The 23,373-nt window shown below is 34.6% G+C and overlaps 1 long non-coding RNA gene across 4 annotated transcripts in view; it reads right to left on the reverse strand.

Moving 5' to 3' along the window:
- Positions 1-23,373, reverse strand: part of LOC140600217 (uncharacterized) — a 176,127-nt gene that overhangs the window by 60,270 nt on the left and 92,484 nt on the right. The window contains exon 1 of one of the 4 annotated variants that reach the window (XR_012003433.1): positions 2,521-2,579. The exons of the other annotated variants lie outside the window; for them this stretch is intronic. This is a non-coding gene — a long non-coding RNA (uncharacterized lncRNA). Of the gene's footprint in view, positions 1-2,520; positions 2,580-23,373 lie in introns of those variants that run through there. 4 annotated transcript variants of the gene reach the window in all.

A 23,373-nucleotide genomic window follows, 5' to 3' on the forward strand; every position in this document is an offset into this window, starting at 1 on the left:
TGTCTCAGGACTGGCTTCCTTTGTTTCCTTTTTCCCCCAGCACTTAGTCCTGCTGTCCAACGTCTTAAAACAGATGTTTCATTTGCTTTTCCAGTTTTATCGTTGTTCATGATAGGAAGACCTGTCTGTTACCATTTACTTACTCATGACACGAAAAAGTATATTTAAAGCAAGAAAAACAGAGCAGCCCCGGTGGTGCAGCGATTTAGCGCTGCCTGCAGCCCAGGGCGTGATCTTGGAGACCCTGGATCAAGTCCTACGTCGGGCTCTCTGCATGGAGCCTGCTTCTCCCTCTGCCTGTGTCTCTGCCTCTCTCTCTCTCTCTCCCTCTCTCTCTCTGTGTGTGTCTCTATGAATAAGTAAATAAAATATTTAAAAAAATAAATCAATAAAGCAAGAGATATATAAAGAAGGGAGCAGGAGAAAAACACTATTTGGAAAAAGAAGTAAAAAGAAAGGCAAGAAAACCCCTCAAATCCAGTAATGAGTAAAAAGATAAAAGCTCAAATTCTAATGCAAGTAATGAAATAATAAATGCCCTCAAAAACAGAAACAGGACTGATTTAAAAATTCAAGTCAAGGGATATATGTACTAGGCTTATAGCAGTGTCATTTACAATAGCCAAACTATGGAAGTAGCCCAAGTGACCATTGATAGATGAATGGACAAAGATGTGAGATACATATCTACACACACACACACACATACATATACACACAATGGGATATTATTTAGCCATTAAAAAAAGAATGAAATATTGCCATTTGTAAAAACATGGACAGAGCTAGAGAGTATAATCCCAAACAAAATAAATCAGTCAGAGAAAGACAAATACTATACGATTTCACTCATGTGAAATTTAAAAACAAAACAGGGGAGCCTGCATGGCTTAGTCGGTTAAATGTCTGGCTCTTGGTTTTGGTTCAGATCTTGATCTCATGGGTGGTGGGATTGAGCCCCACCTCTTACTCTGTGCTCATGGGGAGTCTGCTTGAAAATTCTCTCTCTCTGCCACTCCTCCCACTCTCTCTCCTCACTCTAAAGTAAATGCATTTTAAAAAATAAATAAAATAAATTCAAAAATTTAAAAAAAGGGAAAAAAGAGAGACAAACCAAGAAATAGACTCTTAACTATATAAAACTAACTGGAAGGTTATCAGAGAGAGGTGGGTGGAGGAATGAGAGGGACCAGTGGATGGGTATTAGACTACTTATCATAATCAAAAAATAAATAAAATAAAAATACAACTCAAAATACACTGCAAAAATAAATAAAAGTAGATAATCTCCCACCCAGTCTCATAAAGAAAGAGAAAAGAAACTATGGAAAAAAAAGAAAAAGAGGCAGAGCAGATATAACAACTTACTTATAATAACATACAAAAAAACTTTATTTTTAAAGATTTTATTTATTTGAGAGAGAGAGAGAGAATGAGAAGGAGAGGAGAGAATCTGAAGTAGACTCCACACTGATCACAGAGCCTGATGTGAGGCTTGATCTCACACCCACCACATCATAACCTGAGCCAAAAACGAAGAATCAGATGCTTAACCAACTGAGCCACCTAGGTACCCCTGAAAAATCTTTTAATTATATATTTTTACAAGTCTGTACTTATTTAAAATGTGGATAAAATTTATTTCTACAAAAATACAAATTGCCAAAATTAAGACAAGAAATGGAAGAAATACAAAAATAACAACCTTGGAAGATATTGGAAACATTCTGTATGTTAAAAATAAACAAACCAGAAAAGCCCATGTTCTTATCCCTTTCACTTCCTTAACATGATGATCTCTGACAATTTTGTAGACAAGTTAATTTAAATCTACAAAAGAACTTCAAATTTTAATCAGTTTAATAGTTCAAATCAATAGGAAAAAAATGAAAACTCCAGAATTTTTTTTTGAAAAGCTAGTATTTATCTGATGCCAAATATTCAATCATGGTTGATCAATAAGGCAAAAAGACCAAGCTATCTAAAATTCATCAAACAGAATAAATGTAAAGGTTTATTTGGGAAATTTTAAAAACAACATAAACAACAGGGCACAGACTAAAATTCTTAAAGTATAATTGTATAATAAAAAATACTATATATAAATGAAGTCAATACACAAACTCATTGATGAATCAAACTTGTGGATCTTGAAAGAGACCTAAATGTATTTGTAGAAAATAAAGGTAAAAGTGATATTTTTTTTAACAGAAAAGAATGACTTATTCTTTTTTTAAATATTTTTAAAAATATTTTTAAATATATTTTTAAATATTTTATTTTTAAATAAATATTATTTATTCATGAGAGAGAGAGAGAGAGGCAGAGACACAGGAAGAGAGAGAAGCTGGCTCCATGCAGGGAGCCTGACATGGACTCTATCCCAGAACTCCAGGATCATGCTCTGGGCTGAAGGCAGGTACTAAACCACTGAGCCACCCAGGGATCAAGAATGAGTTATTCAAAATTATTTTGAGAATAACTGAGTAACACAAAATATATATAAAAATCTCATCTTACCTCATACTTTACAACAAATTCCTGGTGGCTTAAAGATTATATTAAAAAATGGAGTTTTGGAAGCCCTAGGAGGAATAGAGGAGAATATTTATGTAATTTTGCAGGCATCTGGTAATCCTTACATATTGGAGACATACCTTGGCACTCTTGTTTGTAAAACTCAGTTTAGGAATGGCTGTCTAGGAAACTGACAATTATTTACAGAAACTGAGTTCCGAAAGGACTTCCTTTTGTGAATTGATAAAGCACAGGACATCTTTATGACTTAGACTTTCCTCAAAACTCATCCTAAAGATCAAGTTTTCAACCAGAGGGGTACTAATTATTCAAGGAAGTAGCAAAAACTACTAAATAGTTCTGTGTCGGGTCTCTCTCTGCAAGGGTCTTTAGCCTCACATGCTAACAATTGATACATCCTTACTGTGGTACTGCCAAAGTCAACGCTGGAGTGGGGGGAATGGGGAATACCCAGTGCCTTAGGAAGTTGCCTTTGGTGAAGTCAGTTTTGATATATATGCAATTTTTCAATGATCAAAAAGAGAAATGGCAGATGTTGCATAACTGCTTGCAGCTTTTAGTGTTTATGGAGGCATTTTAATAGTCTCATCAGTTTAAGTGGTGAAATAAAATACATTCATTATTAATAAATTTACAAAAGCATTAATATGTATAAGGAATACATAAATAGATATAGGCAAAGTATAAAATAACCAAACTGGGCTCAAAAAGGGTACATTCCCATATATTACCAATATATTTTTTAAATACTAAAATGCCTTTTAATATTTAAATAGTTTTCATGCTATATAAAATTGCCTTTTCATACACTATATCATATTGTTAAATAATCTCCTATTTGATATTAATCAGTGATAGCTCTTTTTCCTCATGGTCTCAATATTTATACCTCAGTTAGTGAAACATACACTCTGCTCTCAGTGGTTCTTTAAAAGGGGCACGTGGCCAATTTGTTTTAAACAAATATTACACTAAATAAAACCACATGTGGTTAAGAAATAAATGAGCTTTAGTCTTCTCAAATACTATGTTTTTTAATTAGTGAAGAGAGATACATATTGTTATTTTTCATGCCTTAATTATCAGTCTCTTCTTCTTTGGATTAGGAAATGAAAAACTCATGAGAGAGATAATTTTGAAACACATAGTAAACTCACTTATTTTGTCTTTGAATAGAGACAGGGTCAAAATTCATCCTGTACTCTAGCAGCTTTGTTTGTCAACATCTTTCTGTGTGTTCCTCACTATTCAGGTCTATTTCCTGTCACTAATAAAGTTGTTGTGCATAAAACAGACTTAAGACTTTTTGTTTTGTTCTCTCTGAAAATAAATGGTGATTTTCTTTTTTCTCCTCAAGAAACATGCCACAATATAGAAGTTTTACAGAAAATGGAGAAAAATCATTAGTTGTTTCCCACCTTCCCTTCTTTGTAATGGGTACAATGGAAAGAGAAATTTGAAAACAAGCAAAAATAAAGTCAGAGTAAGATCAAGTTCAACTGACTAGAGTGTCTTCCTCGTGTTCTCTTTTAAAGTATTTTCCCTTCCAAGCTTATCAAGGAATACATCACCAAAATGATCTATCTACTATTAATGTCAGACTCAATGTGGGTTGTTTTTTTTTGTTTTGTTTTTTGTTTTTTTTTTTTTTTGCAGTGAGAGATGCAAGGAAAATTGAAAGAATTAAGAGGAAGCTAGGAGCGAAATTAGTATTTTCCCTTTAGGATCATTCATAAAATATTTGCTTCTTTGCAGAGATATGAGAAAATAAACAGTTTTATTTCACAGAATAGGAATTCAATATCAACTTTTGTTTAATACCTTAGAAACAACAGGGAGGGCAAAACCATCCATCACATACAACCCATAATAAAAGCTTTTAAAGTAATAGGAAGGGCTTCCACTCAGCTAGTCATCTAAATGGGAGCTAAAAAATAAAGAGAAATTCGAAATGACCACTAAATAAATAAGGCTAACTCTTGGACATCAACTTTTTTAAACAACTAAATGCCATTTAAGCCACATCTCTGGAAAAATGCTTCAGAATAAAAATCTGGGAATTCAACAAATCAAGAAAACAGAAAACCCAAACTATGTGGGGAAAAGTACATTTGTAATACTACTACAATGATAATAACCAAAAGTTCCACAAAGAAACCTTAAGTAAGTCCCTTCAAGACATTTCAGGCATTGTTTATCATGCTATGCACATTATACTATCAAAACACTGTTCTTGAGAGTATAGACTCTCAGCTTCTATTGAGAGGTGTTTGGTGATACTTAGAAGAATAATTTCTGTCTTTATATTTTGAGGTGGCCATCCCAAATCTAAGTATTTATACCAAGATATACTGGGAAATCTATGAAACAACTCATGTTAAAGTATTTTATTATGCCATTACTTGTAAGAGTAGAAGATCAGAAACAACCCAAATACGCGTGAAATGGACAATGAACAAATGAATGTACATTAACACAGTGAAACACTATGCAACAGGAATGAAATATACAGAAATGAAAAAGACCTCTATATACAGAATGATCTTCATTATATACTGTTAGTTGAAAAGAGCAAAACATAGAATAGTGCACAAAATATCCTACCTCTGGGAAAGAAAGAAATTATATGTAAATACATATAAGCACAGTTTTACAAAAACTAGAAGCATAAACTAAAAATTAGAATGAATGTTAACCTATAGAGAATAGGAAGAAACATGTATAAAAGGACAAGGGAAAAAAGGAAGATTTAAAAAAAATAAAACTTGTTATATAGTTTTGCATTTAAAAGTGTTTTATAACACCTAAAATCTATTAAAAATTAGGAAACAATATCTAAAAACTAAAAACCAAACCAAAGATGTATTATTATAAATCATATGGAGGTAAGGATCTTTTTAAAGTAGGCTCTATATTAATGTGGGGCTTGAGCTCACAACCCTGAGCTTGAGAGTCACATGTTATACTGACTGAGACAGCTAAGCATCTCAAGGGAAGAATTTAAAAAAAAACACCCAAAAACCTTTAGAATACATTATTTTGACTGTACATATTTAGTGGAAAATATTCTAAGTACAGTTAGAACCAAAAAGAATTCTTAGACTTCAGTCATTAGTCTAAGGGAGTGGTAATATTGATATTATAATTTAGAAACTATATATTTATAGATTAATGCAAAATATTTTGTTGGTTGAGAAACGCAATTCAGCTTAGAAGAAAAGTGATACAATTATAAAATATCAATGTTGAATAAAAGAACTGCAATCTGGGGGCACCTGGTGGCTCAGTTGGGCATATGATTCTTGATTTTGGCTCAGATCATGGTATAAGGATGCTGGGATCGAGCCTGAGTTGGGCTCCCACTCAGTGGGAGTCTGCTTGGATTCTCTTTCTCCCTCTCCTTCTGCCCCACCCCCCAACTCTCTTTCTAAAATAAATAAAGAGATAGATATTTTTTTAAAAAGTACCGCGATATTAAATTTGAATTGGATGCCTTGAGGAAACCACAAAAGCACCACCCCCTAAAAAATGTCTTTTAAAAAAGTATATACTGTTATGTGATGAATTAAAGAACCAAGTTCTTTAATTAAGAGAACCAGGTTCTCTTCCTATAATTTTTCAGTTATGCTATTATTTCATTAAAAATTTTTTAGTTTCTTCTGACTAAACTCTTCTTCCCGGGGATATTTGGATTTATCCTTGCGTAGCTTTCTATCTTGCTCTTCTTAATAAATACAAAATTGTACAGAAGACCATTTTTATGACCAGTGTTTTCGTAAGTGTATTAAAAATTGCATTGCTAATTAAAATGCATTTATATTTAATGCATTACTGGATAGATTTTTTTAAGTAAAATCTTCATTAGAATCTATTTGTAACTGTACATTTTGTAAATTTTGGTCTAAATATATATGATGTTTTGAAAAAAAAATTTGAATTGGAAATGTAAGTATGAACTCTTGTTATTTTTCCTTTCCCAAACATACTTATGACAACTATAGCAATAGCAATGAGCATATCTAGTGGCCAGATTGTGGTCCTTAATCACGACTAGAAGCCGGAGATCCTTGGAGTAATTCATGGAATGATTCCATATCTGGGGTGAAAAATACCTAAGGTGAGATTGAAATATCTAGTTGCAATACAAAACAAGAACTGTCAAAGAATAATGGATTCTGTCAAAGGGACACAGGAACAAATATAGAGGAAATCTCTTGGCCAAGTTTGAAACAATTTGCCCATGAAAAAGAATAATGAGTACACGCTATTGTAACAGATTGAATATATGAAAATTCATGTGTTTATAATATTATATGAGGGGGCAGGGAAGACAAAATAGCAAACAAAACCACCACGGACACATTGGAAGCAACTAGAGGATCAGCCCCTTAATCAGAAAATAGATAGACAAAAGGAAAGTTTTAAATATTTATGCTCTCTTTTCACAATAAACTGTATTTCTTACTAACTAAAAAGCCCAAGTCAATGAATGAGGGACTCTGTGTGGGGAAAATAGGAAGAAACTATAGAAATAGAAAAGAGGGTAGGGATAATATGAAAAGAATAATAATAAAAAAAACAGAGCGGCGTCTGGTGGCAGCTGCCTTAGTCTTAGGTCATAATCTCAGAGTCCTGTGATCAAGCCCCACATCAGGTTCTCTGGTCAGCAGAGAGTCTGCTTCTCTCTTTGCCCCTCCCTCTACCACTCATCCTCTTAAAAAAAAAAAATCTAGAAAACACCAGTTTTCAACCTCCTGAGAAATAATTGATTCAGGCCATCATTTTCAATGGATGAAAAATATCTGATGAAAAATTGATAGTGAATCTCATAATGATGGGCGCAGTCTACCACCCCCTGAATCCACTGATCAAGCTTAGCATTACTGAAAGTGAACAATAGATATTGCTTCCCTCTTTATAGAAGACAACATGAGGTACATAACATCATTCTTTACCTCCCCCCCCAAAGAAAGGAAACTTGAATGTAATCAAGATTATATCATTAACTTCTATTTATAGGAAATTTAAAGAACAGAGAAACAAATTAAACCATACTGAAAGGAACTTAATGGACAAATCTAAATAGCAGGCATTCAAATAGGGGAACTGACTCAGCTTCTGTGAAAAATAAATAACATGGAGGGAAAAAGAGGGAGGCCCAGCTTTTGATTAAAAAGTCATAAAAGACATGACACTGTAAAATGTGAAGACTGTTTTCATTCTGATTGGAACACATCAACAATAGAATACACTGTTTTTTAAAAAATATTATAGAAATATGAGCATGAATGATGTATGGATATTAAGAAATTAAGAATTTTTTATGTTTCACAATGGCTTTGTGATTATGTAAGAAAATGTCCTCATAGATGCATGATGAAGAATGTATGGGAGAACTGTCATGAAGTCTGGACTTTAAAATACTCTAGTTAAAAACAATGACAAAAAAAGGACAAATGAAGCAAATATGGGAAACTCTTAATTATTTAAGCTGAGTGATGGTTATAAAGGGGTTAGTTGTACCATTCTATTTTTTGCATATGTTTTTAAAATTCCACAGTAATATAAATTGCAAAAAAATAAAAAATTAATGCAACTAACTCATTTTTAAATGTTGCCATTGGTTGGGTGTGGTTAGATAAATAAATGAAAGATCTGGAAAACAATGATGCTCATATTTTGAATTCAGTTATTGCACAATTCTTAGTTCCAGGTGAAGTGAAAGCAAAAATGTAGATCTTATTTAGTGGGTATATAAATGGGAGCCTGTGCTCTGAATTTTTAATAAGACATAGACTTTCAGAACTTCAAGCAAATTGGCTCGCCTAATATATTAAATACTAATATGGAAAATCAAATGTACAAAAAAATGGGCTACCAAAAGAACCACATGATAGAAAAAAAAAGTTTTTTCAAAAAAAATCTTCATTTTTGAAAAACTGTTTTTCTGGGTAATTAATGTATTTTACTAATATAGAATAGATGAATGTCAACCCAGTATTACCTTCAAGAGAAGAATCATGAATTTAAAGCCACAACAACTTTAAAAAACCAAACCACTGGGTGTCTACACTGTCTCCAGGACTGTTATTAGCCAAGGAAATACTGTGGTGTCTGTACCTGAGAAGCCAGTAATTCAATAGGAAACAAAGATCTGAGCATTTAAGATGTACAAGTTGAGTCTGGAGTAATGTGGAATAGAAAGCCAACTTAAAGATATTTAATGAGTGTATTCCTGGGAGGAAAAAATGTTTGAATAAAGAAATGCTTGTAGTGAAGATCCACATGGAAATTTATGAAGTCCCATGATTAGGTCAGTGTTGCCGGAGCTACAAAGCAAGGCACCGAGTGTCAGATGGATCTTGCTTTGAAAGAAAAGGCAGCTCCAGTGATTAGAAAAGTATTATGAATTTCTGAAAGAATATGAAATCATGTTATTGCAGATGATACCAAACTACCTAAAATTCATTGACCAAAAAAGAACAAAGAAGCAAAACATACATATAAGCTAAGTACATGGTGATACATTGCTGAAGAAAAATGAAACCATGTTAAAATCAAATGGCTTTTCACAGTTCTTTCTATTCAATTGAAAACATAACGTATGTGTATTGCTTCGTGTATTGAAAATACATATTTTATGAAATAAAATATGGAAGTTAGATACCTGGAAAAGTGTGCCACTGCCTAAGCAACCACATGATGGCCAGGGCAGGGGAAGGTGTCTTGTACTTGTACTTCCTGACCACCCATCTAATTAGTAATTAAGCTCCCTACCTTGAAACCCGTGTGTTTATAGATAAGCTTATAAAAATGAATGATGAGGTACTATCCTTGGGGCACGTGGATGTCTCAGTGATTGAGCATCTGTCTTTGGTTCAGGTTGTGACCCCAGGGTCCTGGGATCATTTCCGCATTGGGCTCCCCCACAGGGAGTCCGCGTCTCCCTCTTGCCTGTGTCTCTGCCCCTCTCTCTGTCTTTCTTATGAATAAACAAAATCATTTTTTTTAAAAAAGAATAGGTACTATAATTTCTTCAGTTATTGTTTTTGAAATTTTTTCATTGTGCATAACCTTCAGGCACATATAAGAAACCATATTTTAATAAAATTATAAGGTGTATTATTTTACAAAGTAAAAATCCTATCATACTATAAATGCCTAACCTTTTTTCACACATTTTACATAAGTTTATCTTTGCATAAAATGGATTTCCTTAAGTTGGTCCCACCTCCACTAATAATTAATTGGACATTTGCTCAATTTTGCAACTGCAAGCCAACTTAAGACTGTACATTTCTATACTCACATAAAAGGCTTAGGACATAACAGTTGTCACGGCACTGAAAATAGTTATTAAATCTCAGAAGGCAATGTTCCAGAAGTTAGTTTTCTAAGCAATTAGAGCTGACATCCAAAAATACTAACTAATATGACAACACTATCAATTTCTTCAAGATACCAGTGTGAGATTTTTAACAAGGAAGCATATATAGGAAAAATACAGAAAATCAAGAAGCAAGAAATTAAGTATTTTTTACATTATAAAAAATATTTTAAATGAGGTTTTCACAAGATTTTTTATATTTTAATTTTGTATCCATTTCAGATTATTGATGGTAATATTTTTAAAATGACAAATTTACCTTGAGTATAAATTTCTCAAATTCTAGGCCTATTCATGGAAGGCATTCAAGCAATGAAATTTCCTGGCCTACGTCTCAATCAGCTAACTATAAAACCAGACTGATAGCTAATGTTTTCTACTTAACTCAAATATTCTTAACATTCAATCCACAAAGAGAGTGGAGTAGTTGAGCATGCATTCCTTTGAATTAAAGAATTTAGCAGGTCCATTTAGCAGCCTTACTATAGAAAGAAGCATAACTCTAAATTTTAAAAAACTTATAGGGTTGGCATCAGCAACTGAGAACATCAGTAGAAAGTAAAAGATGAGGTTGATGGCTTATAGGAATTCAGTTGAGGGAGAAGATGGAGAAGCAAATTAATGTAATAAAGACAATGAGGAAATTCTGCAGTTATTATTTTATGTTTGCTATGAGTACGTATGCTTGCTTTTAACATTTTACACAGAATTGTCAGTTAAGGTTTTAGTGCTTTAATATGAAGAGCCTGTGGTCTAAGATAAACCATATATTGATGATAAAATGGTGGGTTAATTTCCAAATGAACCTCATGTTAAGTATGAGATAATACGTTGTGCTGCATGCAAAGGCAGTTACAGGTTTAATATATTTGGTGTTCATACATCAATCTTGCTAAATTGATCATTGCAAATTATCTCACAAATGTACCCGCGATTCAATGGCAAAGCCTCAAGTGGAAAACTGGCAGGTTTCATTCAATAAAAGTAACATAGAAATTTATTTTATTTTTACTCAAAAAAGGATTCTTAAAGAATATTTAAGGATGTCCAGATATGATAATCAATATTCACTATATTAAGCTTCCAGTGACTTCATACAGCATCTAATGGACTCAGTGAAGACTAGTTATTAAAGAAAGTTTTAAAAACATGCTAGATCCTAGTCTTGCTATGGTTTCTTCAGTCCAACAATTTAGTTCTCTTCAATGTAAGTTTCTGCAACATCACTGCATCCTGACAGAGAGGAACCATTTTTATACTCATATGAAAATAAGAAAATGAGTTCTATTTCTAGTTTTTATCTATAGGCTTCCCTTAGTAACAAATCTTTTAGAGTGTAAGGGTATTCAGGGTACCTTGAAATGATATATGTACAGTTTTTTAATTTCTGGGGAATTTAACCTATAAGCTTTCTCAGAAAAGAGGAAAGCAGCCTTCCCTGAAAATGGGAAAGTTCCTCTCCTACCCCTCCACCCCAGGTTTCAATGCTTTTTCCTTTTGCCTACTTCTCAAAATCTCAAAGGCTTCATTATTCTTCATCGGCATTACTGAAGGAAGTCACTTTTGTTGCACATATTCTTCTTATGAATATATAAATTTCTAGAAGTTGTTCAATTAACTAGATGAGGGGAATCCTTTTGACCTACCCTTTAAATATCTTACAATGTTGTTAATTAATACCTCAGTAAATCTAGACTCCTAGGGAAGATTGTGGAATAGGAGGACCCTTGGCTCAAATTTTCCCACTGATACAACTAGATAACACCCACATCAATGTAAATAACTTAGAGAGTGACCCAAAGACTGACAGAACAGACTCTGGACTGAAGGCAGATGTGGTTCAGCCACAATAATAGGGCACATGCAACACACATGGGATACAACCTCAAAGAACTAGGTTCTGGTGAACATGGGACATTGCATTGCAGGGCCCTATAGGACCTCTTCTTCACAAAACTACTATTCTCAAGAGCAGGAGACATAAGCTGACTTTCCTAACACATAGCAACAGATAAAAAGAGTCAGACAAAATGAGGAGACAGAGGAATATATCCCAAATGAAAGAACAGGACAAAAACATAGCAAGAGGCCTAGGCAAAAACAGAAATAAGTAATATACCCAATAGAGAATTAAAAGTATTGATCATAAAGATATGCACTGGACCTGAGAAAAGAGTGGAGGGCATCAGTGAGACCCTTAACAAAGAGACAGAAAATATAAAAAAGAATCAATCAAGATGAAGAACACAATAACTTAAATTAAAAATACACTAAACATAAATAAATAAATATAAAGAGCAGACTAGAGGAAGCAGAAGAACCTATCAGCAATCTGGAAGACAAAGTAATGGAAAGCAATCAAACTAAACAAGAGAAAAATGTAGTAATAAATGAAAATGGACTTAGGAAATTCAGCAACAGTTTCAGGCAAAACAACATTTACATTAATACAGATACCAGAAGAAAAAGAGAGAGAAAAGGGAACAGAAAATTTATTTGTATTAATAATAGCTGCAAATTTCCTAGAAACAAATTCAGATCCAGGAGGCATAGAAAGCCTCCAACAAATTCAACCCAAGGTCCACACTGAGACACATAGTAATTAAAATGGCAAAAAGTAGTGATGAAAAAATTAAAAATCAGCAGAAAACAAGAAAACAATTGCATATAGGGGAAACCCCACAAGGCTATCAGATGATTTTTAGCAGAAACTGCAGGCCAGGAGAGAGTGACATGACATATTCAAAGTGCTGAAAGAAAAAAAAAATCCTGCAGCCAGGAATAGTCTATCCAGCAAGGCTATCATTCAGAACAGAAGGAGAAATAAGAGTTTCTCAGACAAACAAAAGTTAAAGGAATTCATGACCACTAAACCAGCCCTATAGGAAATGTTAAAGAGGACTCTTTGAATAGAAAGGAAAGACCATAAGATGGAGAAAAAAAAGTAGGAAGCACAAAAACAGTAATATTAAGTATATCTATAAAAATTAGTCAAAAGTTTTACAAAATAAAAGGATACTAATTATGACACCATATACCTAAAATGGGAGGGGGGTGGAGGAGGAAGCAAGGAAGAGATTCAAACTTAAGTGGCCATCAACTTAATATAGAATGTTATATGAGCAGGACGTTGAGCAGGACGTTGTATACAAACCTAATGGTAACCACAAATCAAAAACCAGTCACAGATACGCAAAAAATAAAGAGGAAAAAATCCAAGTATATCACTAAAGAAAGTCAGCAAATCACAGTAGAGGAGAGAACAGGAACAGAGAAGGAAGAAAGGAACAGAGAAGCCTACAAAAGCAACCATAAACAAATAACAAAATGGCAATGGGCACTTTGAATATAAATGGACTAAATGCTCCAATTAAAAGATACAATGTGATCGGGCAGCCTGGGTGGCTCAGCAGCCTGGGTGGCTCAGCCTTCAGCCCAGGGCGTGATCCTGGAGTCCCAGGATCGAGTCCCGTGTCAGACTCCCTGCATGGAGCCTGCTTCTCCCTCTGCCCGTGTCTCTGTCTCTCTGTGTGTCTCTCATGAATAAATAAATAAAATAAAATTTTAAAAAAAGATACAGTGTGACAGAATGAATAAAAAACCAAGACCTACTTATATGTTGCCTACAAGAGACTGGCGACACATGTAGATTGAAAGTAAAGGGATGGAAAAGCATTTTTCATGCAAATGCAAGTGTAAAGAAAGCTGAGGTGGCAATACTTGTACTAGACAAAATAGACATTAAAATAAAGATTATAACAAGAGACAAAGAAGGATGCTATAAAATGAAAGTAACAATCCAGCAAGAAGATCTAACAATTGCAAATATGTACTCAACATGGGAGCACCCAAATACATAAAGCGGCTATTAAAAAACATAAAGGAAGTAATCAATAGTAATAACAAAAAGTAGTAGGGGACACTTAAAGCCTCAATAATGTATCATCCAAACAAAAAATCAGCAAGAAACAGTGGTCTTGAATGACATATTGGACTAGATGGATCTAACAGATATATTCAGAACATTCCATCCTAAAACAGCAGAATACACATTGTTTTCAAGTGCATATAGAGCATTTTCCAGAATAAATCACATATTCGACCACAAGTCTTAATAAAGTCAAAAATATTGAGGTCATACTGTGTATTATTTCCAAAACACTATGAAACTAGAGATCAATCACAAGAAAATTCTCGAAAGAACAGAATACATGGAGGTTAAATAACATGGTATTAAACAATGAATGGCTCAACCAATAAATCAAAGAGGAAATTAAAATGGAAACAAATGAAAGTTAAAACATAACAATCCAAAATCCTTGGGATGCAGCAAAAGCAGTTCTAAGAGGGAAGTTTGTAGCAATGCAGGCCTAGCCTAAGGAGAAGAAAAATGCAAATAAACAACCTAACCTTTCACCTAAAGGAGCTAGAAAAAGAACAAACAAACCCCCAACCAGTGGAAAGAACAAAATAGCAAAGATTAGAACAGAAACAAAATAGAAACTTGAAGAAAGAAAAGAAGTGATCAATGAAACCAGGAGCTGGTTCTTTAAAAAAAAAACAAAAAAATTGATAAACCTTTAGCCATCAGGTTTAGGCTACGAACTCATACATGCACAAAAGACTCAAACAAAATCAATAATAAAAGAGGAGAAATAACAACTGACAGAAATACAGGGGTTGTAAGAGAATATTATGAAAAATTATATGCCAACAAATCAGACAACCTCGAAGAAATGGAAATTTTCTTTTTTTTTTTTAAATTTTTTTAATTTATTTATGATAGTCACACAGAGAGAGAGAGAGAGGCAGAGACACAGGCAGAGGGAGAAGCAGGCTCCATGCACCGAGAGCCCGACGTGGGATTCGATCCCGGGTCTCCAGGATCGCGCCCTGGGCCAAAGGCAGGCGCTAAACCGCTGCGCCACCCAGGGATCCCATAATGGAAAATTTCTAAAAACATTCCCAAAACCAAATCAAGAAGAAATAGAAATTTTTAACAGACTGATTACCAGCAAGGAAATTAAATCAATAAACAAAAAACTCCAAACAGAAGATTTGACAGGTAAACTCTAACGAACATTCAAAGAAAATTAATACCTATTCTCAAACTATTTCAAAAAGTAAGAGGAAGGGATGCTTCCAAATTCATTCTATGAGGCCAGCATTACCCTGATACTAAAACCAGACAAAGTAAGTACACTCCAAGTAAAAGAGAACTACAGGTCAATATCTCTGATGAACACAGATGCAAAAATCCTTAACAAAATATTAGCAAACTGAATATAGTAATGCATTAAAAAAAAAGCATTCATCATGATCAAATGGAATTTATTGCTGGAATACAAGGGCAGTTCAATATTTGCATTTCAATAAATGTGATACATCACATCAAAGAGAGAAAGGATAAAAACCATACAGTCATTTCATTAGATGCAGAAAAAACATTTAACACAGTATAACATCCATTCATGGTAAAAACCCTCAACTAAGTAGGTTTAGAGGGAGCATACCTCAACATAATGAAGACCGTAGATGAATAACCTATAGAAAATATCATAGTCAATGGAGAAGAACTGAGTTTTCTCCCTAAGGTCAGGGCAAGACAAGGATGTCAACTCTTACTACTTTTATTCAACATAGTACTGAAAATCCTAGCCACAGCAATCAGACAGGAAAAAGGAAAAAAAAAGTCATTCAAATTGGTGAGGAAGAAGTAAAAATTTCACTATTCACAGATGATATGAGACTACGTATAGAAAACCCTCAAGGGCAGCCCCAGTGGCTCAGTGGTTTAGCACTGCCTTTGGCCCAGGGCCTGATCCTGGAGACCCAGGATCGAGTCTCACATCCGGCTCCCTGCATGGAGCCTGCTTCTCCCTCTGCCTGTGTCTCTGCCTCTCTCTCTCTCTCTCTCTCTCTGTGTCTCTCATAAATAAATAAAATCTTAAAAAAAAAAAACCTCGAGACTCTGAGAAAATGCTAGAACTGATAAATGAATTCAGTCAGGTCACAAGATACAAAACCAATATACAGAAATCATTGCATTTCTATATAGTAATAATGAAGTAGCAGAAAGAGAAATTAAAAAACAATCCCATTTATAATTGCTCCCAAAGTAATAAAATAGCTAAGAATAAATTTAACAAAAGAGGTGAAAGATCTATATTCTGAAAACTAAGAAATATTGAAATAAATTGAAGATAATGCAAGTAAATGGAAAAATATATCATGATCACGGATTGGAAGAACAAATTTTGTTAAAATGTCCATAATATACAAAACAGTCTGTGGATTTAATTCATTGCCTATTAAAATACCAAAAGCATTTTTAAAAGATTTTATTTATTGATTAATTGATAAATTTTATTTATTTATCCATGAGAGACACAGAGAGAGAGAGGCAGAGACATAGGCAGAGGGAGAAGCAGGCTTCCAATGGGGATTCTGATGTGGGACTCAATCCCGGGACCCTGGGATCATGCCCTGAGCCAAAGGCAGATGCTCTGAGCTACCCAGGAGTCCCTATTTATTTGACAGAGAGAAAGAGAGCAAGAGAGAGAGAGAAAGAGGAAGTGAGCAAAAGCAGGGGGAGCAGCAGGCAGAGGGAGAGGGAGAAGCAGGGTCCCCACTGAGCAGGAAGCCAGGAGAAGGGCTCTATCCCAGGACCCTGGGATCATGACCTGAGCCAAAGGCAGACATTAAACTGACTGAGCCAACCAGGTGGCAGCCCAGCAACAGTACTTTTCACAGAACTAGAATAATCCTAAAATTTGTATAGAACCACAAAAGCCCCCAAACAGCCAAAGTAATCATGAAAAAGAAGAACAAAACAGAAGGTACCACAGTCCCAGATTTTAAGATATGCTACAAACTTTTAGATATCAAAACAGTACAGTACTGACATAAAAATAGACACATAGATTAATGGAACAGGATAGAGAACCCAGAAATAACCACAATTATATGGTCAATTAGTCTCTTCAATAAATGATGTCAAGAAAAACTGGGCAACTACATGCAAAAAATGAAACTGGATCACTTTCTTACAACATATACAAAAATAAACTCAAAATGGATTAAGGACTTAAATATGAGACCTGAAACTATAAAAATTCTAGAACAGAGCACAGGCAGTAATTTTTTTGATGTGGGGTATAGCAACATTATTCTAGATATGTCTCCTAAAGAAAGGGAAACAAAAGCAAAAATATACTTTTGAGACTATATCAAAATAAAAAGCTTTTACATTGCAAAGGAAGCAAACAACAAAACTGAAAGCTAGTTTACTGAATGGGAGAAGATATTAGCAAATGACATATCCAATGAAAGGTTAGTACCAAAAATATATAAAGAATTTATACAACTCACCACCAAAAAATGAAATAATCCAATTAAAAACTGGGCAGAAGACCCGAACAGACATTTCTCCAAAGACCTCCAGATGGCCAACAGATATATGGAAAAATGCTTGACATCACTCATCATCAGGGAAATGCAAATTAAAACTACAATGAAATATGGCCTTACAAGTCAGAATGGCTAAAATGAAAAACACAAGAAACAAGCGTTGGTGAGGATGTGGAGAAAAAGGAACCTTCATGAATTGTTGGTGGGAATGCAAACTGGCACAGCCACTATGGAAAACGGTGTGGATCTTCCTCAAAAAAATTAAAAATAGAATTACCACATTATCCAGTATTCCAATACTGGGTATTTACCCAAAGAATACAAGAACACTAATTTGAAAAGATATATGTACCCTATGTTTATTGAAGCATTATTCACAATTAGCCACTAATTATGGAAGCAACCTGAGTGACCATTGATAGATGAATGGATAAAGAAGAAGTGGTAAAGATGTATAATGGAGTATTACTCAGCCCTAAAAAAGAATGAAGTCTTGCCATTTGCAACAACTTGGAGAAATCCAGAGAGAATAATGCTAAGTGAGGTAAGTCCGAGAAAGACAAATACCATATGATTTCACTCATTTGTGTAATTTAAGAAAAAGACATGAACAAGGGGGAAAAAAAAAGAGACAAATCAAAAACCAGACTCTTAACCATAGGGAACAAATGGATGGTTACCACAAGGGAGGTGTGGGGGATGGGTGAACATGGGGAAGGGGATTAAAGGTTCACCCTATCATGATGAGCACTAAAATGTGTAAGCGCTGAATCAGTATATTGTACACTTGAGACTAATGTAACACTGTATGTTAATTATACTGGAACATTAAAAAAAACCCAAACATCTCAATAAACCTTAAAGAGTTAAAAATATTTGATTTTCAAAAAACATACAGTTTTTTTCCTACAAAAACATCAAATATACATATATGAGAGATTTGTCTATATATTCTATTACTGTAGCAAATATTAGCTTTCAATTCACTGCCTTTTTACTTTCCCTTAAACAAAATGTAGACATATTTTAGATATCGGAAGGAGTAGGATTTGAACCCTACTATGAGTTCTTTCAACTACGTTGGGCTTGAAGAGCAGACCCAGCAAAGGCACACATATTCATACGTAAACTGAGGGTAGGGGTGTGTGTGTGTGTGTGTGTGTGTGTGTGTGTGTGTTTAAGTCAGTTGAACTTTCTATTTCCCTAATGTGTAAATCTCAAAAAATAAAAGAAGTAGTAAATATGAGTTTCCCTTGGTATGCTTGGTAATACTAAAAATAACTAGTAACACTGTAATGAAAGACATCTTTATTGATCAACATGTTGACATACTCTGGCTAGGTGTTAGCCATTGTTCATTTTCCCATGTGGCTTCCATTGGGAACTGGTACCTCTGGAAATCAGTAAAAGTCTTCTCTGGCTGAGATCATGTTCCTCTGACATTTCAAATGGTCATTTAAACTGGCTGCATGATGCGCTGGCCAGATGACTCTGGGTATGCAACCTCTTTCAGCCTATTACAAGCTAATTTCAGCTAATGGGCTTTCCTATCAATCTGCTCTTCTAAACTACCCCCTCCCCCTTCCTCCCACACAGCTCCCACTCATCAAATCCAGATATTTAAAAGCATTATGATCCTACTTCAAGCTACTTACATTTTAATTTTGTATAAAACTTCTACGGACAACCTAACAGCCCAGCTTGGCTCCAGACAGTATCACAATAATGTACAACATAGCTAAAAAGGAATTCCATTTTTTTCTAATTGGTCTTCATAGAAACATGAGGAAAGGCTTTCAACCCACTAAATTATTCAGCGGTAGTATGCATTCTCTAAATTTATTACTCTTGGCTGATCTATAGTTTTAAACATAAAATAAATGTTAGAATCTGAATTTAAAAAGCAATAAATAAAACTGACTTTATCAACAGGAGCTGTAAAGAAAATTCCATTTTCATAATTCACTGACTATCATCAAATTTATTTTGATAAAAAGTTTAACAAATAAAGTGAGAGAAACATATCTAACTAAAACAGCATTCAGTACACTAATTTCAGGACCATGTGAGGGCAAGTAATCACATATTTTTGGTTAATTGCTTCACACGTATTCCCGTTTTTAACACTTCGGCAGTCAATTAAACAATACTACTAAATGTGTTATGAGAGTTATGTCAAAGATCACATATTACTCCACTTGGCTTTTGCACTACTAAAGTGTTTTTTTTTTAAACGATAAGGAAATGTAATAAAAGTAAAATCCGATGCAAAAGAAGTAAATTTTTAATTTGACCAATGCCTTCAACCCTTTTTTGAAATTATTATTTCAACAACTAGAGATTACTTTCTTTTTTTTTCTTAAAGATTATTTAATTAATTAATCTATTGATCTATTTGAGAGAGAGAGAGAGAGCACAAGCAGGGGGAGCAGCAAAGGGAGAAGGAGAAGCAAACACCCGCTGAGCAGGGGACCTGATGTGGGGCTTGATCCCAGGACCCTGAGATCATAACCTGAGCTGAAGGCAGACGCTCAACTGAGTGAGCCACCCAGTTGCCCCGAGAGATTACTTTCTCTCATACAGTCCAACAGTTTCTCAATCTTCATGCACTTTAAAGAGCTACATCCTCTAATAATTGTCTTTTTCCCTCTTGAGGCTTTTAGTAGGCTCACTTCGTAATAATGATGATTATTCAACAATACTAACAACGAAAACTATAAAGAATATTTTTTGAGCATTCGCTATGTATCATTGTGCTAAGAGCATTACACAAATGACCTTTTGTAAAATCTTTTTTTAAAAAAATATTTTATTTATTTCTTTGAGAGAAAGGGAGAGAGCGCATATGGGCTGGGGGAGGGGCAGGGGGAGAGAGAAGCTGACTTGCTGCTGAGAGCAACCCTCCCCCTATATGGGGGTCAATCCTGGGATCATGACATGAGTAGAAGGCACTTAACCAACTGAGCCACTCAGGTGCCCCACTTTTGTAAAATCTTTATATCTCTATAGAATTATTATAATTAACCCATTTCTACAAACAAACTGAGACTGAAAGCAATTAAGCAACCTGACAGATGTCCTAGGGCTAGGAGTTCATACACCTAGCATTTTAAAACAAGTCAGGTGTTATTATTCCTGCTCAGAACCTTTTATCGGTTTCTCATCACACCTAGAAGATACAGGCCCTTGGCCCAACCTACAAACTTTTTGATTTCAATAAAACAAGCTTTATGTGTTATGATCTCAAATTCTGTTTTTGACTGTACCTCCTCCAATCTCACGCTCACTCTCTTTTAAGCAACAATGGCTTCCTTGATTCCTCCAACCCACACAAGCACTCTCTGACCTCTCAGCCTCTGTGCTGCTGTGAGTCAATTTGCCCTCATGAATTTGCTTGGCTCACTTCTTCACCTCATTCAAGTCTCTACTCAAATGACATATTCCCTCAATATTCCAACTAAAATGCCACTTCACCTTTACTGTTTAGCTTTATTTATTTATTTATTTTTTTGGAGTTACTATCTGTCATTATGCTACATGTTTGTATGTACATTTTTTTTTCTAAAGCAGTGGAAGCTTCCAGAAAGCAGGGATTTGTCTGTTCTGTTCACTGCTGTATCCCTGATGCTTGGTGTAGTCCATGGCACATGGTGGGTTGTCAACTAACACCACAAAAGGAAGGAAAGAAGTAAGCAAGCAAGAAGAGAGAAGTTACAGATTGCAAGCAGGACACAACTTTTAAAGCCTGACAACCTGGACACAACTCAAAGCAGTGAATCAAATTCCTAACAACACTCACTCACACACACACACACACACACACCCCAAGAAGCCAAAACCAGCAACAAAAAGCATGACTGTAGTTAGTCTTAAGTAAAAAATAATGATTCAAGAAAAAACCTTTCTCAAAGCACATGATTGGATATTATGTATACATTCATAATGCTGCATCTGGGTTAAAGTAAAAAATATGAAGCTTATGGTTACTTAATTTCATAACCCTAAGCAATTGTTGTTTAGGAATTGTTAATTTTATTGTCTTTTGAAATTGATTGTAATTCTACTCTAAGGTTGCATATATATATATGATAGGAGATGTTTACTTGGAAGCTACGATGATATTTAATCACTATCCAGATGTTTTCAAAGAAATGCCCCAGATGGTAGACACTGTGTCTGAAAGATCCAGTTCGGGAAATTTTCAGAATTTTTATTAGGCTAAAATTTCTATCCAATGCATAAAGCCATGTAAGAATGAATAGTATTCTGTTTTTGTTTTTCCACCTAATTCTGTTTCTTTTCTAGTGGCACCACCCTAAATCAACCTAAATATTTCAGGGTGAGGCTGTGCAGGTCACAGGGTCAAGCCCGCTGACAATGAACAATGGAAGTATCAGCCATCCCAGGGAGAGGTAGTGAATAATTTGAACAATAATACAGTGTAGCATAAAGGGAAAGTCATTATTTCTTTTTTAAAGGAATACCATACTCAAAGGATATATAAAATTCTCAGGCATATTGCTCCTGAGGCCCAGCTCTTTTAAAGCAATAAACAAATTCTCACTCTTCTTGATGATTTACATAGATTTCTGATTTATCTTTCTATGTTAACCCTTTAACACCTAGCACTGTGTTTTCTACATAGCACACATTCAAAACACGTCTATACCAGAGGGACTTTGCATATCAGCTTGTGGTAAGATACTGTGTTTGAAAAGTACATTCTTTGTGAATTCATTTTTTCCATTCCTCCTTCCTTCCATCCTTTCTTCCTTCTTAATTCCAAAATGAAAATAACTTTTAGAAATCAATAAAACTCAATTTATAAAAGAAAACAAATGACCACTGAGTTCATCTAAAATAAATACAAAAGGCCAATAAACATAAGAATGTGCTCAACTACTATTTTAAACAAAATCAAAATGATTTGGGATAGTGTCTGCCTTTAAAATTGTCAAAAATATAAAAATTTTATAAGGCTAGTGTTAGGCAGGATATAGGTAAGTGTGCACTGTTTTGTTTTAAAGATTTTATTTATTCATTCATTCACGAGAGACAGAGAGCGATACAGAGACATAGGCAGAGAGAGAAGCAGGCTCCCTATAGGGAGCCTGATGCAGGACTTGACCCCAGCACCCCGGGATCACAACCTAAGCCAAAGGCAGATGCTCAACCACTGAGCCACCCAGGCGTCCCTACGTGTCCGTTGTTGAAGGCATTGTAAATTGGTGTAACCGTTTTAGAAGCCATTCTGGCAATATCTATAAAACATTTTAATACCTATCCATTTAGCTCAGGGCTCCATAGCTAGTAAGATGACTGTGCAAAATGGTTGACAAATGATCTCAAAAGAAATAAACAGGGAGATTTACTTTAGCACAGTTTGTGGAACTAGGACTACCTAAATGTCCATAATGGGTAAAAATTAGAAACAACCTAAATGACCATCACTAAGGATATACTGTGCGTTTGAGAAAAATACACACTACAACCCTACGTGCATTATGTGAACATTTCTAAGATACTTTGAAGTGAAAACACAGTCCATACACTCAGATACACATATGTAATGGAATATATAGAGAACTATTTTCTAGACTTCTATATATGAGAAGTAGTGATACCAGTGGTTATCTTTGGAGGTAGGTGATGGTAGAGCATTTTTAAATTTTTTTGTATATTTCTGCTGTTAAAATTTGTATTTATGATTATTTTTTAAGATTTTGTTTATTTATTTAAGAGATGGAAACAGAGAGAGAACTTGAGCTCGAGTAGGGGGCGGAGGAAAAGGGAGAAGCAGGCTTCTGGCTGAGCAGGGAGCCCGGCAGGGAGTGATCCCAGGACACCGGGATCATGACCTGAGCAGAAGGCAGATGCTTAACCAACTGAGCCACCCAGGAGCCCACCTGTTATTCACATTTAAAGTACTAGTTTGAAAAAAAAAAAAAAAAAGAAAAAAAAAAAAGTACTAGTTTGATTTAAAAATAAATCATCAGACAGAGGGGAGGTAGGTGGGGTGATGGGTTAAATAGGTGATA

This window comes from Canis lupus, chromosome 11 (genome assembly GCF_048164855.1).
Source record: "Canis lupus baileyi chromosome 11, mCanLup2.hap1, whole genome shotgun sequence".
NCBI lineage: Eukaryota > Metazoa > Chordata > Mammalia > Carnivora > Canidae > Canis > Canis lupus.